General features: G+C 37.4%; 1 long non-coding RNA gene across 1 annotated transcript; it reads right to left on the reverse strand.

Moving 5' to 3' along the window:
* Positions 1-10414: 10414 nt before the first annotated feature.
* Positions 10415-11615, reverse strand: LOC309497303. The gene is made up of 2 exons (XR_014205478.1): positions 11414-11615; positions 10415-10599 (listed from the first exon to the last, which is right to left on the reverse strand). It is a non-coding gene; the product is annotated as an uncharacterized lncRNA (long non-coding RNA).
* Between the last annotated feature and the right edge of the window lie 3068 nt (positions 11616-14683).

A 14683-nucleotide genomic window follows, 5' to 3' on the forward strand; every position in this document is an offset into this window, starting at 1 on the left:
ATCTCTGAAATACTTGTGACGACTCTAACTATCTCTCCCCATATTGCCATATTTGGATGCCCAGAGGATTACAATAGATTTACATCAAAACAATTAGACATCTTTGCTTTCACATCTTTACTGGCGAGACGACATCTCCTTCTCCACTGGAAATCTGCAAAAGCCCCTTCCAGCGCTCAATGGCTAAGGGATGTTACGTTTTTTCTGAAATTAGAAAAGATTAAATATTCTCTGAGAGGTGATTCCAACAAGTTTTACAGTAAATGGTTTTACTGCAAATGGTTTTACATTTATTGGTTTTATTTCATTTATTTATTTTCTGCTTGTGTGAATTTGTGAATGCCTGAATGTTTTGAACTTTGTACTTCGTTTGCTTTGTGTACTCGTTTGTTTACATATTGTACGGTAAAAAAAAAAAAGGAAAAACAGCTAAGTATGGCTTTATTTTTGTGTCATCTCTTCCTCATTGTTATGCATTTTTCATTGTGCCATATTTTTCAATAAAAAATATCAACAACAACAAAAAAAAAGGGTTAGACAATATGTTAGGTCCTAATCCACTGCATTTTTTTGCAAAATTAAGCACTGAAATTACTTGAAAGTTAGTGGAACGTGTCTGGTTGAGTGTACTAAAAAAACTAAAAAGACAAGAACACAATGGACACAAACACCCAACTTTATTTTAAAAAACAGAGAAAAAAAAGACAGACTGACAAAAATCAAAACAAACACTCCCACGTGTCGGTGAAACTGGGGGAAGAGCTCTCATCTGAAAAACAAACCATCAATTTAGTGGACCACTTATTGAGTAACTGGAGCACTATTAGGATTGTGATGATAAACGGATTCATACTTATAAGGGCCTCCAGGTCATCGGGGCTCCACAGCGCTGTGGCCTCCGCCCCGACTGGTGGCAACTCCTCATACTTTGGATAACTATGAGTAATAGCTATTTTGTTTACACAATCTGTTCAAGAAGTGTTTAAGGCAAATATCAAGTTATATTGAAATGAGCAAGAGTTATAGTACACGTCCCTCCTCCATAAGTCTGTTTCTCATAACCGAAACATTGAGTATCTCCACCACAACAGGCCTTCAGTTGTTGCGGTGAATAATAATGGTGTTGCGGAAGATGAGCGAGATTAAACATTCTTGCTAACTGTGGAAGCTAAATGAGGGTTAGCTAAACTTTCCCTCTCTTTTTATATTTAGACCATAATGGGCTATATAGTAATAAAATAAAATAAACGGCAACATTTTTTAAAACTTCACAAACTCATGTTTCAGTAATGAGAACTAAAAAGTCGTGTAGGTACTATGACAAACAAAATGTTCACTTTTATCTGGAGAGTAAATATAAGAACTGCTTACCTGGTAGCCATCTTGAGTGTCACAGTCAATTATGTTCCTTCCAACAAAATTCCTTGAAAATGTTAGTTCCTTGAGGACTTAAACAATGATTGAAAATTGTTGCGGAGGATGAGAAAATTGGTCTTGGACACATTTATATTCCTTATTATTGTCACTACATTTACCAATGATCACCAAATACCACATGTTTCTTTACTGTAAATGTTTATAGTATAACATGCACTGAAGCTTTTTATTTTTTATATTTTTTAATTATAAATACTTACATCTCAAAGAACCCAAATCCAGTCATGGGCACGTTGCAGTAATGAAAAATGTCCCATTAAATGTGGAAAAAACAACAAAATTGGTATTTATGATGTCATTTGAAATCATGTGCAAAATAGTACATGAAGAGATGTCTATAACTGTACCCTTCTTATTTTGATAACATTTACTTTTATCATCAAAATGCTTCATGACACTTTATAAGTCGAATTTCGCGAGAATCACCCGTCTGCTGGTGAATTCCTCTTTACTACAAAAAAAGTTGGTCTTCATTTCCTGTTTACACTTATGGTCTTTGGGGTCAATATGACCCCAACAATTGATAGAGTAATTGTAAAAAATATATACATTTTTAATCATACAAATAATATATCTTTTAATTTATTTTTTACTTCTCATCTACACATTAATGCTGTGTTTTGGGAGGTATGAAGTACTTTTGTACCTATTTACCACACAATTCCTCAACTACATCATTAGCTTGCATGTGAAATATATATATATATATATTTAAATGAAAAAATCACTTAAATGATGATCAGTTTATTTTAAGTTGTTTTCTGGATGTTGATCTAGGTGTTAGGTGTAGAAGTACGCATAAAAGGATTATGTAACCCTGGTTAAATAATTGTTTTAGAGATATTATTTATTTTAATGTTTGCTTAAATATAATGATATGATTTTGCATACATGTGAAACTCTAGATAAAAAAATACATATATATATATAAGTTTATATATTTGATTTGAGTTCAGGAATGAGTAACAACAAATCGCTCCGATTTGCTGGGTTGTTAGCCCCGCCCCCTTGCCTACAGATTGCGATGCGCAGATGACGTTAGAAGACTATGCAGAGTGACGGAGAAATCTTGGGCTTGTTCGACTTCATGCAGCTCTGCGCAGAACGATCGGCGGCTGACTTGAAGCAGTGCATGCCGGTTAGAAATTTTGTCCGACTTGATACAGCGCCGACGCCACGTGACTGTGACGTATGGCATCAAAGTACCGCGAGAGCGTTTCGAGAGTAGCCGGAGAACTCAGCCAGCGCAGCTTCTCAAGAGCGGCTGCACTGGGCTGCAGGAGGGCTGATGACGACACAGCTGTTCCACGATTGGCCGGATTCACCGCATGACAACGATCACGTGTGTTTCGTGTTTATTCGAACACCTTTAGTTCCTCTAATGCTCTCAAATCAGTTTATTATAACAGTGAACACTCTTTTCATGTCGTTGTCATGTTATATTGTGTCATGTTTATCAAATTAAAACTGCTTAAAAAACGTAGACTCCACTTCATTGATAGTTGCTTATGTTGAACTTTATTCTTGTTCAAACAGACGCTGTATGAAGCAGTACATAAAGTATTGAATGAACATGTCTCATGAAATGAAACATCTGTGTATTATTTGGCAAATATTGCATTTATTTCACTGCAGCTGTGGTAAAGTATGCAAACACCACGTGAGCGGTCACTACGGGAACCAGAAAGTGTCCGACTTCACGTCTCCGTTTACAGCTCCCTCCTCGCCTGCACGCGGCTACTCTCGCCGATCGGTTACATCCAGCCGCAGCCGATGTCGAACACACCTCTTATCTGATGAGAGAGTGTTAACATTGAAAAATATAGTTCTTAAACTGTTCAAAGTTCACAAAAACGGAATAAATTAGAGGGTAACTGAGATATTGGATGATCCAGTATGATTGTGTCGATCGGGCACTTCAGAGTTTACAGTTTGACTCGGTGAGTTTACCAACGTTAGCCTTAGAAAACGAATGACAACACATTGAATGTGATAGCAGTTTATTTGTTTTATGCATACGAGACAAAATGGTGAATCCAGTGTCTCGAGGAGAGTGTACCCAGGGTATCTGCACAATTTTTAAAGTCTTTTTAAGACCTGAAGAAATCAAAATTAATACCGTACATTAGGGGTGCGCAATATTGACAAAAATATGTCTAGATATTTTCAAAGTTTTGTTGATAATAATTAGATGATATTTTACTGATTGAACTGACTGTTTTTGTACTGGTATCCTGGCTGGTTTAGGCCTGTTGTTGACAGCAAACCCACGAAGATATTCATATTTTTGATATTATATGCAGTGGTCACAGTTCACAGTAGTGACTGAAATTAACATTTTTATTAAGGGGCAATATTTGCCACCTTAAATTGATTTCCAGGGGCATTTTCACCTATATATGGATATTGTTTCTAAACGTATTTAGAGGTATGCATCACATTTTATGTCAAATTCTAACATTCAAATTAAATTATATTAGAATAACACAGTACCAATGTCAAAATAAATCATTCAATTAAAATCAAAACTGGCATTACTATATTTACACTTCATTTACAATTGCATAAATAAAGCTATTCAATATTTAAATATGAAATGATTTATAATTTTAACGTTTTAATTAAAGAATACTTTAAATATGAAAATAAAACCACCAGTAGGTCACTGTCTTAATAAGCGAGTTGTTGGAGTCAACCGATTTGTTCAAAACAAGTGATTGTTCATTGAATCGTTAAAATGATTCGTTCAAAACGCGGATTTCAGTAAAAAAATAAATAAATCATCGCTGTCTTTTGGACCACGGCTTCATTATGAAATTCTCGTCGGCGATATAAAGTGAAAATTGACAATATTGTGTCCAAAAAGTAACTCACAATGTTAACTTTGTTGTTAATTTAACTCACTCGCAGTGCCTCGTAGTTAAAACAATGATTACAATATCATCATAGTTCATAGACAATATCGCACACTCCTAAGCACATAAAGAATGAACTTACAATTGAACTGACATTTACTCGTTTTCTTCTCTCCTCTCGCGTGCAGGAGACAGATGTAGGCTGATATGCTGCCGTAAGTGACGCGAATTGTCACGTGAACAAGCAAATCCACCAAGATAGAATTAAAAAATAATACGTAGGCCTACGCTAATTAGATAGTTTTAAGTCTAAGTCAAAGTGTCATCTAAAATGTAAGACCTTTCATAAGAAAAAATAAGACATTTAAAAAAAAAAATAGATTTTTTAAAACTTTTTATGGCCTTAAATTAAAAAAATCTCATTTAAGACTTTTTAAGGATCCGCAGGGACCTCTTTGCCAAACTGCCAGCACATAATGAACTGTGTGCTGGACACCAAAGACCCTCTTTTATAGCTTTTGCGTGGGAACAATTTCTTTGTTTTCAAAACACAGACCCAGCTCTTACATCTCAAAGTAAACTTTTCAAAGTGGAAAAGGTCAGTTGTCTTTCATCTCTGTCTTGCTCTCTTTGCATGTGTGTGTGTGTGTGTGTGTGTGTGTGTGTGTGTGTGTGTGTGTGTGTGTGTGTGTGTGTGTGTGTGTGTGCATGCATTAGGTCTCACTCACACGTGTTCTGCATACAAACTCTCTCTGTGGCAGTCATACCCACGTGTATAATAATAATAATCTTGGTTACATGAATCCCTATAGGTGTTTATGAACTGGTTTCCTGCTTTACAAAGTGTAGGTAAGAAACGATTTTTATTAACGAATTGGAGCATTTTTGTGTCTCCTCAGCATTCTTCATATCCTCCTGAGACCCAAGGAAAAAGAGTGTCATGAATTGTTTTTTGTTTGATTTGGGTTAATTCTTTTTTCTTTTTTTTTTCACAATTTAGTTTTTACATTTTATTTGACATTTTAAAGCATGTCCAGTGTAGTGGACCACATGACCAATTTAGATTGAAAAGACGGCTGAACTCAGAAAACAAAAACATTTACAGAATATTGCTGTAGAGTGATATTAATCCAACAATAAATTTAACATAAAAACAAAACAAAAGCAAATTATCATTCTGTATTGTTTCACTTGCTGAGCGGTGATAGTCCTGGAACAGTTTAGTTCTAAAAGACGGCCGAACTCAAAAAAAAAAAGAAAGAACAGAATATGGCTGTTGAGTGAAATTAATCCAAGAATAAATTCAACATAAACAAAAATCAAAAGTAATTATTATTCTGGATTGTTTCACTTGGTTAGTGGTGTTACTCCAGTTATGGACATTCCAACAACTCTTCAGCCAGGTGCAATGATTTATGGTTGTCTTCTAGGTTTAAGTGACTAAGTTTAAGTGAGAAATTAAAAGAGCGTTGGAGGGGGAGTTGGGAGAGGTCTGGTGGGTGCGCGCACTGGACAGAATACGTTCTAGTACAATTTGTGCACGTCTTGGCCTCATTCAATTTAAAGTACTATATAGAATTGACTTTTCCAAGGCCAGGTTATCTGAAATATTTCCTAATGTTGAAGACACATGTGACAGATGTCATGCACCTTTGTGCAATTTGAGTCATATGTTTTTCACTTGTCCTATGTTGCAAAATTTTTGGGTCAGTTATTTTACAACCATGTCTGGTCTCAGTTTACCCCTCAGTTTAATTCCAAACAACTGGATGTTCTATCTAGCTAATCTTATCGTTAGCTAGGCGCCGTATTCTTCTCCACTGTAAATCTAATAAGCCTCCAACAACCTTCCAATGGCTAGTGGATACCATGTTTTTTTGTTTGTTTTTTTTGTGTATTTTCTTTGGTTTGGTCTTAATGTTTATATATATATATATATATATATTAGGGTTGTCAATCGATAAAAAAAATTTATCGCGATTAATCGCATGAAATCGCACATTTTTTTATTTGTTCTAAATGTACCTTAAATTAATACTTTTCAAGTTTGTAATATTCTAATCAAAGTGGGCATGGATAAATATAGATGCTTTATGCAAATGTATGTTTATTATTGAAACCATAGTCAATATAGAGCATAAGGACGAGACATGTTTCAAAGGTCATAGATGTTTTTCAAAGAACTTGTTCATGTCTATTAGACACATGTAGAGAGAACAAAAAAAATGCCAGGTTACCATTACTTCTCTTTCTTTGCACTGAGCAATTTACTAACACCAAACATGTTTAGATTTTTGCATGACAGGGCAGCTCTTCTGAAAATGCTAAATGTACATTTATTATTTATTATTACATTGTAGTTTGTCTCTCTCTGTGCCCATTTTGATGCAGCTAAATTCTCAATAAAACTGTTTTCATTGGTATATTTTACCGTTTCTGTTGTCAAACAACAGAATGAATTTGAAATGGTGACTGAAACGCGACCCATTAAGACATAACCAGCTCTCCCTTCCAAGATGTTAAGTTAATCTGCACAACAATCCTGATAATCGAGCCGTCGTCTGATGAAATCAAATTCACATAAGATAAAGACAATATCTATGCTCTGATTTCGGCTATACTTGTAAAATTAGTGAAGCGACATAATATCTGTGCTTAACTGAATTAAAGCGCTGTTCCTCCGAGAGAGAGAGAGAGAGAGAGAGAGAGAGAGGTGCGCGCGCGTGCTGATAGAGCAGTACCGGTAGATTCTCATAAACTAAATAAGGTTTAGGCGCTTTGTTGAAGGGAAAAAATCGCTAAAGGGGTCTGCAATGTCGCTAAGTTGGCAACACTGTGTATCTCCATTTCTCCAACTAGAGGTTGGGCCACGGGTCAAACAGAAAATACGCGCTGCGTTAATCGCGCGTTAAAAAAAATAGTGCCGTTAATATGATTTTGCGTTAACGCGCTAACTTTGACAGCCCTAATATATATATATTTACATACATACATTAAGACCAAACCAAAGAAAATACACATCAAATAAAATAAAAATAAAACAGAAAATAAACAAGTAAATAATATAAATAATAATAGAAAATAGGAAAATACAAATTATAGAAAATGATACTAATTTAATCTGTTCTGGGGAAAATCTGAAACAACTCTTGGATACAGTGGGTAATGAATTACAAAAGATGAAGAGCTGGTTTGATGCAAATAAACTAACACTGAACTTAAGTAAGACTAAATTGATCATTTTATTGTAAACGTGCCACAACTTTTAACAAAAAGCTTATGATAAATGATATTGACATAGAAAGAGTAAAAGAACTTAAATTTCTGGGAGTAATAATCAATGAAAAATTATGTTGGAAGCCACATATACATTATGTCGAGGCCAAAATATCCAAATCAATTGCTATATTGTATAAAATCAATTACCTATTAAATCAACAAACATTGTACACGTTGTATTGTTCCTTCATACTTCCATACATTACTTACTGTTTGTAGGTATGGGGAAACACTTACAAAACCAACACTGAACCAATATTTATTCTTCAAAAGAGAGCCTTAAGAATTGTAAATAAAACCACCTATAGAGCACCAACTACTCCACTGTTTATTAAATTAAAAGCACTACAATTCAGAGATATTGTTGACTTCAAAACTGCACAAATTATGTATAAAATAAATAATCAATAGCTACCGAACAGTATTCAAGGGTTGTTTCAAATGAGAGAGAGCAAACATCACTTAAGAGGAACATTTGTATTTAAAAAGAAACTTATAAGAACAAATTCTAAATATCACTGCATCACAACCAAAGGAGTTAATGTATGGAACAGCGAAATCAGTGAAGAGATGAAATCATGTACAACTGAGTCATTTTAAAAGACTATTTAAACTGAATATATTAAATGCATACGAAAAGGACTCGAGGTGATGGTATTGTATACAGGTTCATTGGTCTACATATTAAGTCTAGTATGGAGGTGTTATTATTTTATTTGCTATAGATAGATGGAAATGAAGAAGATAGATGGAAAAGAAAGAAGAAAAGGAAAAAAAAATATGTGAATGTGTGTACGCATGTATGCATCTGTATCTATGTGAATGCATGGGTTTATGTGAATAGTAAGTAGGTAGATATACGGTGTATGTAAAGATGTATGTATAAGAGAAGCATCAAATTGTTTTGTATTTAACTAAAGGATAAAAATAGAGAAAGGGGGTAGGACCTGAAAAGTTTATGAACTTCGTCCTACTCCTTTTTGAACATGGGAATTTCTAATTTGAATTACTTACAATAATTTTGGAAGATTGTGCTGAGAAGTATATGACTTTATTTAGCTGTTATTTTAATTAAAATTTCATATATGTATGCATGTCTGTGTGTGTATATATATATATATATATTTATTTTTATTTTTATTTTTTTATGTTCAAAATAAACTACTAAACAAACTGGTGCTTGCCTGTTCAACCTGTAAATAATCATTCATGAAATTAGGCTGCTGGTCAAAATTAGTGTTATAGGATCTGTGTTAAATTTTAAATTGCACTTCATAGTGTTTGGGACAAAGACATTTTTGATAAACAGTTTTAAAGAAACTAAACAACTGAAGAAAAACTATCGATGAATTGTGAAGAGAAGGGCGCTTGAAGGAATTTTTAATCTGCCCATTTTTTAGATGAAATCATATGTATCTTTTAGATAGCTGGGGTGTCTGATAGAGAGAGGGTTAAGAAAGTGTTCTAAGTATTCTGCAATGTTGTATGTTTCACTATTACAATCAGAAATGATAGGTCTTCCTGGAGGCACTTGAAAGGGAATGCTCCAGCTCTTGGGTTCTTTATGAATTTTGGGCAATAAATAAAATCTTCTGGGCCTGGGTGGGCCGTCACCTGCAAGGTATTCTTATTTCTCGAACTTCAGTGATGGTCTCTGTGTATATCGGCTCTTCAAGAGATCGATAATGGTCGCTTACAGCTAGTTGTCTTTTAGCCTCGTAAATATATTGTTCTCTGTCTAGAAACACCGTCGAGTTTCCCTCATCCGCTGGTTTTATGACTATCTTTTTTTTTGTAACACCAATAGTGCTTCCATTTCTCTCTTTGTTAAATAAACTTTTTGTAAAAAGGCCCCAATTAATGTGTTTATAGGCATACAGATCTGCTCTAATGATGTTTGATATTTCTTTAGGAAGAGTCTGAGGCATGAGTAAATGGAAGTTTCTTTTTTGAGTTTTTATTTTCTTCAAAGAATGTTTGTAGCTTAATTCTGCGATGATACACTTGAAAGATCTTTCAATAGCTCTATTCTCTGTGCCTTAAAACCATGCGGAGTAGGAATAAAAGAGAGTCCCTTCTTCGGCCGGTTCTCCAGAGGGCCTGGCACAGGGCTCGCCTTCCTCCAACTCCTCCTCGTACGCTCCGTTCTCGGGGGAGCGGAGAGCAGACAGGAGTCTACTGGTGACCCGGGCAACCTGGGTGGGGCCTCGACCTCCTCCTCAACAGGCTGAAGCGGCGGCTCACGCTTCTCAGGGCCCGGCTCAGAGTAGCCACCTGCCTGTTGAGATCAGCCACCTCGTCCTTGACCTTCAGGCACACTCTAAAAACTCCTGGGTCAAAAATAACCCATAATGGGTTATTTTTGACCCAACTCCTGGGTTAAAAAAGGGACCAACTAATTTATGGGTTATGCTTTTTGACCCAAATTCTGGGTTAAATACCTGACCCAAATGTTGGGTTTAAAAAACAACAACATCTGGCTAGAAATAACCCAAAAATTAGTTGATCCTTTTTTAACCCAGGAGTTGGGTCAAAAATAACCTAACTTGGGTCACTATCCCAGTATGCCTTATTTCAGAAAATAAAACTTTGTTTTACATTATATTACACACTTCAAGCACTTTTACATTTTTATTGCATTCAATTAAAATCTATAAGAAAAATTTCCTGTAGCTCAAACAGTAGAGCATTGGCGCTAGCAACGCCAAGGTCATGGGTTCGATTCCCAGGGAAAGCAAGAACTGACAAAATGTAAAATGTGTACCTTGAATGCAATGTAAGTCACTTTGGATAAAAGCGTCTGCCAAATGCATAAATGTAAATGTAAAAAACACACACTTGGACATGTTTATTTTCATATTTATTTTAGGTCACACTGTAATAACAATATTAGAAATAAAAAATAGAAAAATAAACAACAATTCTCAGAAGAGCCTCAGGAATTTAAGCCTGGGGCCAACTTTGGGGACAAGATTTTTGATAGTGTCCTCATCAAAGAGAAGAAATGCCTCCTCATATATGTCTTCATCTGAAAGACAGAAAACAAGACAACGTGAGTATTGTTAATAAGTTGAGACAATTGTGAACCTGTAACGTGCCGGAGAAAGCAGGCGGAAGCGAGGATCTAAACGCAAGGTTTTAATGAAATAGACATAGAACAAATAATAAAGAACTTCAGGGATAAAGAAACCAAAACCACGAGCATGACAAGACTAGAAGCAACCCTTACATGTACAACAACTGACAAAGTAACAAGTGAAACACAAGGGCTATAAATACACAGGGACCAACAAGCTAAACAAGATAACAAGGGGGTGTGGCTAATTAGAAACACCTGGGGATACTAATAAACTAGAAAAACTACAAAGGACTACAAAACATGACACAGAACAGGACATAACTAAAGTCCACACAAGACGAGGGAAACACAAGACAGGAATCATTACAGAACCTCTCACCAGACACTCTTTAATTATCAAGCTAACAAATAATCACTTTTAAGGGAATGCAGTGCCTTTTTTTTTTTTTTTTTTTGTGGCCTAAATTGCTAGTTAACTAATGTGGTTCTTTTGCAGCATTAACGTTACCCATTTTGTGTGAATGACATCTTTTCTTTCATTAAAAAGTGTAATGACATTAATGCAAAGGTGAATATCTTGCCCATTCTTATGCATAACAGCTTAAAGACAAGGCACAATAATCTTTTAGGGTTGTGCATACCCCACTGTCGAAGAAGTTGTGACTTTCACAAAATCTTGCACTGACACATTTAAGTCTTATAAAAAAAATAAATAAGTAGGTATAGAGAGATGATATAAGGGCAATAAGAGTAAAATGCTCACCTCTAAAATTCTCTGTCAGCTCAGACAGCTGCCACTCAGTTAGCTTATCAGAAACTGTCCATTCAAAATGACCTGGAGAAAACATAGCAATATAGAGGTTAGCAACAATTTGAAGACTTGACCCGCTTCTTTAACTCTCACTACTTCAGCCAGTAGAGCACTGTATAATATGATAGGCACGGCACAGCTGGTAAACATAACTCAACTAGCTGCTATTGTGTTGCCGCGTCGCGTCTAGGACAACTCGAGGTATCGCTCACCGGACGTGCACTCTCTCAAGGGGCTCGCACACCGGACGCGAAGCTCAGCGCCGCGTCTTTAAAATTCGAACACATTATTCTCTGAGTGTACACACACCGGCGGCGCCATCCGGCGTCTGTCCGCGGCACCCAGCAACGGCTCAGGACCGTGTTCAAAATCGCGTCCAGTGTGCGATAACGTTACCTCGAGTTGTCCTAGATGTTGTCGTGATAGCCGCGGCTACATGCCAACCACAGAATTACCACGGCTAACACTAGTCTCAACGTAGCAACGTATATATTTTTTTAGCAAATGGTGCTAAACTAGCAGCAGGGACATGGACACAGAAAAGTTTACATTACATCAACACTGAAAATACTCTCTTACCTTGAATATAGATGAAGTTGCACCGATGAAGCACAGGCCAAAACGGATCGAGCACGTAGCGACGGTTATTTCAAACGATTGTTGTGAGAAAATTCCAGAACAACTGCGGGCGGGCGGGCGAGAGAGAGAGAAAGACAACCCTATAACCCAGAACATGGGTTATTCTTTGAAAAATAACCCAGAAACCCAAACAACCCATGAATTGGGTCAAAATATTAGCCCTATAACCCATAAAATGGTTACTCTCTGAAAAAATAACCCACAATTTTAACCCAACACAAATAACCCAGAAAATGGGTTGAAGAAATAACCCAGGAGTTTTTAGAGTGCAGATGGGGTTGTTGCAGCCCTGCACCTCCTCCTCCGGCACCTCCTCCTCCAGAGGGATGGTCAAGTTGTTTCGCAGCTCTGCAATGTCAATTTTAAGTGCCATTTTTAATGTGTTGTGGAATATGAGTGATAATGACAAAGCTTGACCCGTGCAGGAATCATTTATAGCCTTTTGAGGTCCGCGTTCAGCTCGAGGGGATGCGAAAGTGGACTGAGTTTGATGGCGTTTTTTCAAGAAGGCCCTAGATTTTCACACTTCGTGGCCGTGCATCAGGGGCCCCTAGAGGGTCAATTTCAAATCTCAAGGTACCACGACCCTGCGTCTAAGAACGGGGGCCGGCCCACGGGCCGTTTGTTGGCGTAGTGCTTTTACGGACATGCAGTAGCTTTTTTGACCTTTCGACCCCTGAACGAGGTCGTAGGTCCACCAAATTTTTCCTCCCGCTCCAGGGGGCCGTGACGAGATGGAAAAAGGCGCCCCCTAGTCAATCAGCCCATTCGAATCGGTGTCTGAAACCACTACGGCAAATGCATTCATTTAATGGGTGAGTAGGATTTTAATAGAAAGGTCCCAGGGACCCCGAATTCGGCACGGTCACCCCTGAGCCCACCCTGAGCGACATATCAAAAGCGCCGGGTTCTTGAGCGAAGGCAACATTTTGAGCTCACTTTCAGGTCAGGGGGATGCGAAAGTGGACTGAGTTTGGTGGCTGCAGGGGAGGGGCGTTTTTTCAGGAAGGCCCTAGATTTTCACGCTTCGGGGCCGTGCATTGGGGCCCCCTGGATGGTCAAAATCTCAAGGTACCACGATCCTGCGTTTATGTACAGGGGCCATCTCCAGGGGCCCTTTGTTGATGGACGTGCAGTGTCTTTTTTTGACTTTTTGAACCCTGAACGAGGTTGTAGGTCCACCAAACTTTAAGGCCAGCTACAGGGGCCGTGACGAGACGGTAAATGGCGCCCCCTAGTCGATCGGCCCTTTCGAAGCGGTGTCCACGTAACCACTATGGCAAATGCATTCATTTAATGGGCGAGTGGGATTTTTATAGAAAGGTCACAGGGGCCTTAAATTTGTTCGTCAAAGGTTTTGAGTGATTTTCTCAGGAATGAGCGCAAGTATCCACGTTGTCTCAAAGCTTTAAAAGGAGTGTTCGTTGCTGTAAAGAAAAATTTCTGTTTAGTGCAAATGCGTTTAAACCTGAGTAATTGTGACTTCACAATCCCCCTGAAATTATGTTTAGGGTGAAAACTGTGCTTATGTAAGAGTGAATGTGTGTCTGTTTCTTTAAAATAAACTCTGAAATCCAATTTTCCTGAAGAGAGGAAATTGGGACCCTTATATAACACGACATCCAGGAAATTAACCTCAGATTCATGAACTGTTAATTTTATTTTTTATTGAGGCTTGGAGCGCATTCAAGTGTTCTGTAAAAGTGATAAAATCTTCAATAGAGTGAGTCCAGACACCCCAAATATCATCAAGAAATCTATAATAAGCAAATGGCCTTTTCTCTGCTGAAGCTAAGGCTGACTCTTCCCAATCTGCCATGAATACGTTAGCGTATGAGGGTGCGAATTTTTTGCCCATGGCTTGTACCTTTTATTTGTAAATAAAATTTGGAGTCGAATTTAAAATCATTTTTAGTCAAATTTATCTCAAGCAGTTTTAAAATATAGTCATCAGGTCTCTTAGAATCAGGAAATTTACTCATGAATTTTTTAACAGTTCCTTCTTCGGCCGGTTCCCCAGAGGGCCCAGCACAGGGCTCGCCTTCCTCCAACTCCTCCTCGTACGCTCCATTCTCGGGGGAGCGGAGAGCAGACAGGAGTCTACTGGTGACCCGGCCAACCTGGGCGGGCCTCGACCTCCCTCCTTCTCAACATCTCAATGTTTGTATATAAACTATCGATATCAATTGTGAAGAGAAGGGCGCTTGAAGGAATTTTTTATCTGCCAATTTTTTAGATGAAATCTTTTAGATAGCTGGGGTGTCTGATAGAGAGAGGGTTAAGAAAGTGTTCTAAGTATTCTGCAATGTTGTAAGTTTCACTATTACAATCAGAAATTATAGGTCTTCCTGGAGGCACTTGAAAGGGAATGCTACAGCTCTTGGGTTCTTTATGAATTTTGGGCAATAAATAAAATCTTCTGGGCCTGGGTGGCCCGTCACCTGCAAGGTATTCTTTCTGTGCCCCATTAATTATTTTCTTAGAACACATTTCTTCTAAGATTTCTCGAACTTCACTGATGGTCTCTGTGTATATCGGCTCTTCAAGAGATTGATAAAGGTCGCTCACAGCTAGTAACTGGAA

This window comes from Leuciscus leuciscus (genome assembly GCF_965113295.1).
Source record: "Leuciscus leuciscus genome assembly, chromosome: 4".
Lineage (NCBI taxonomy): Eukaryota > Metazoa > Chordata > Actinopteri > Cypriniformes > Leuciscidae > Leuciscus > Leuciscus leuciscus.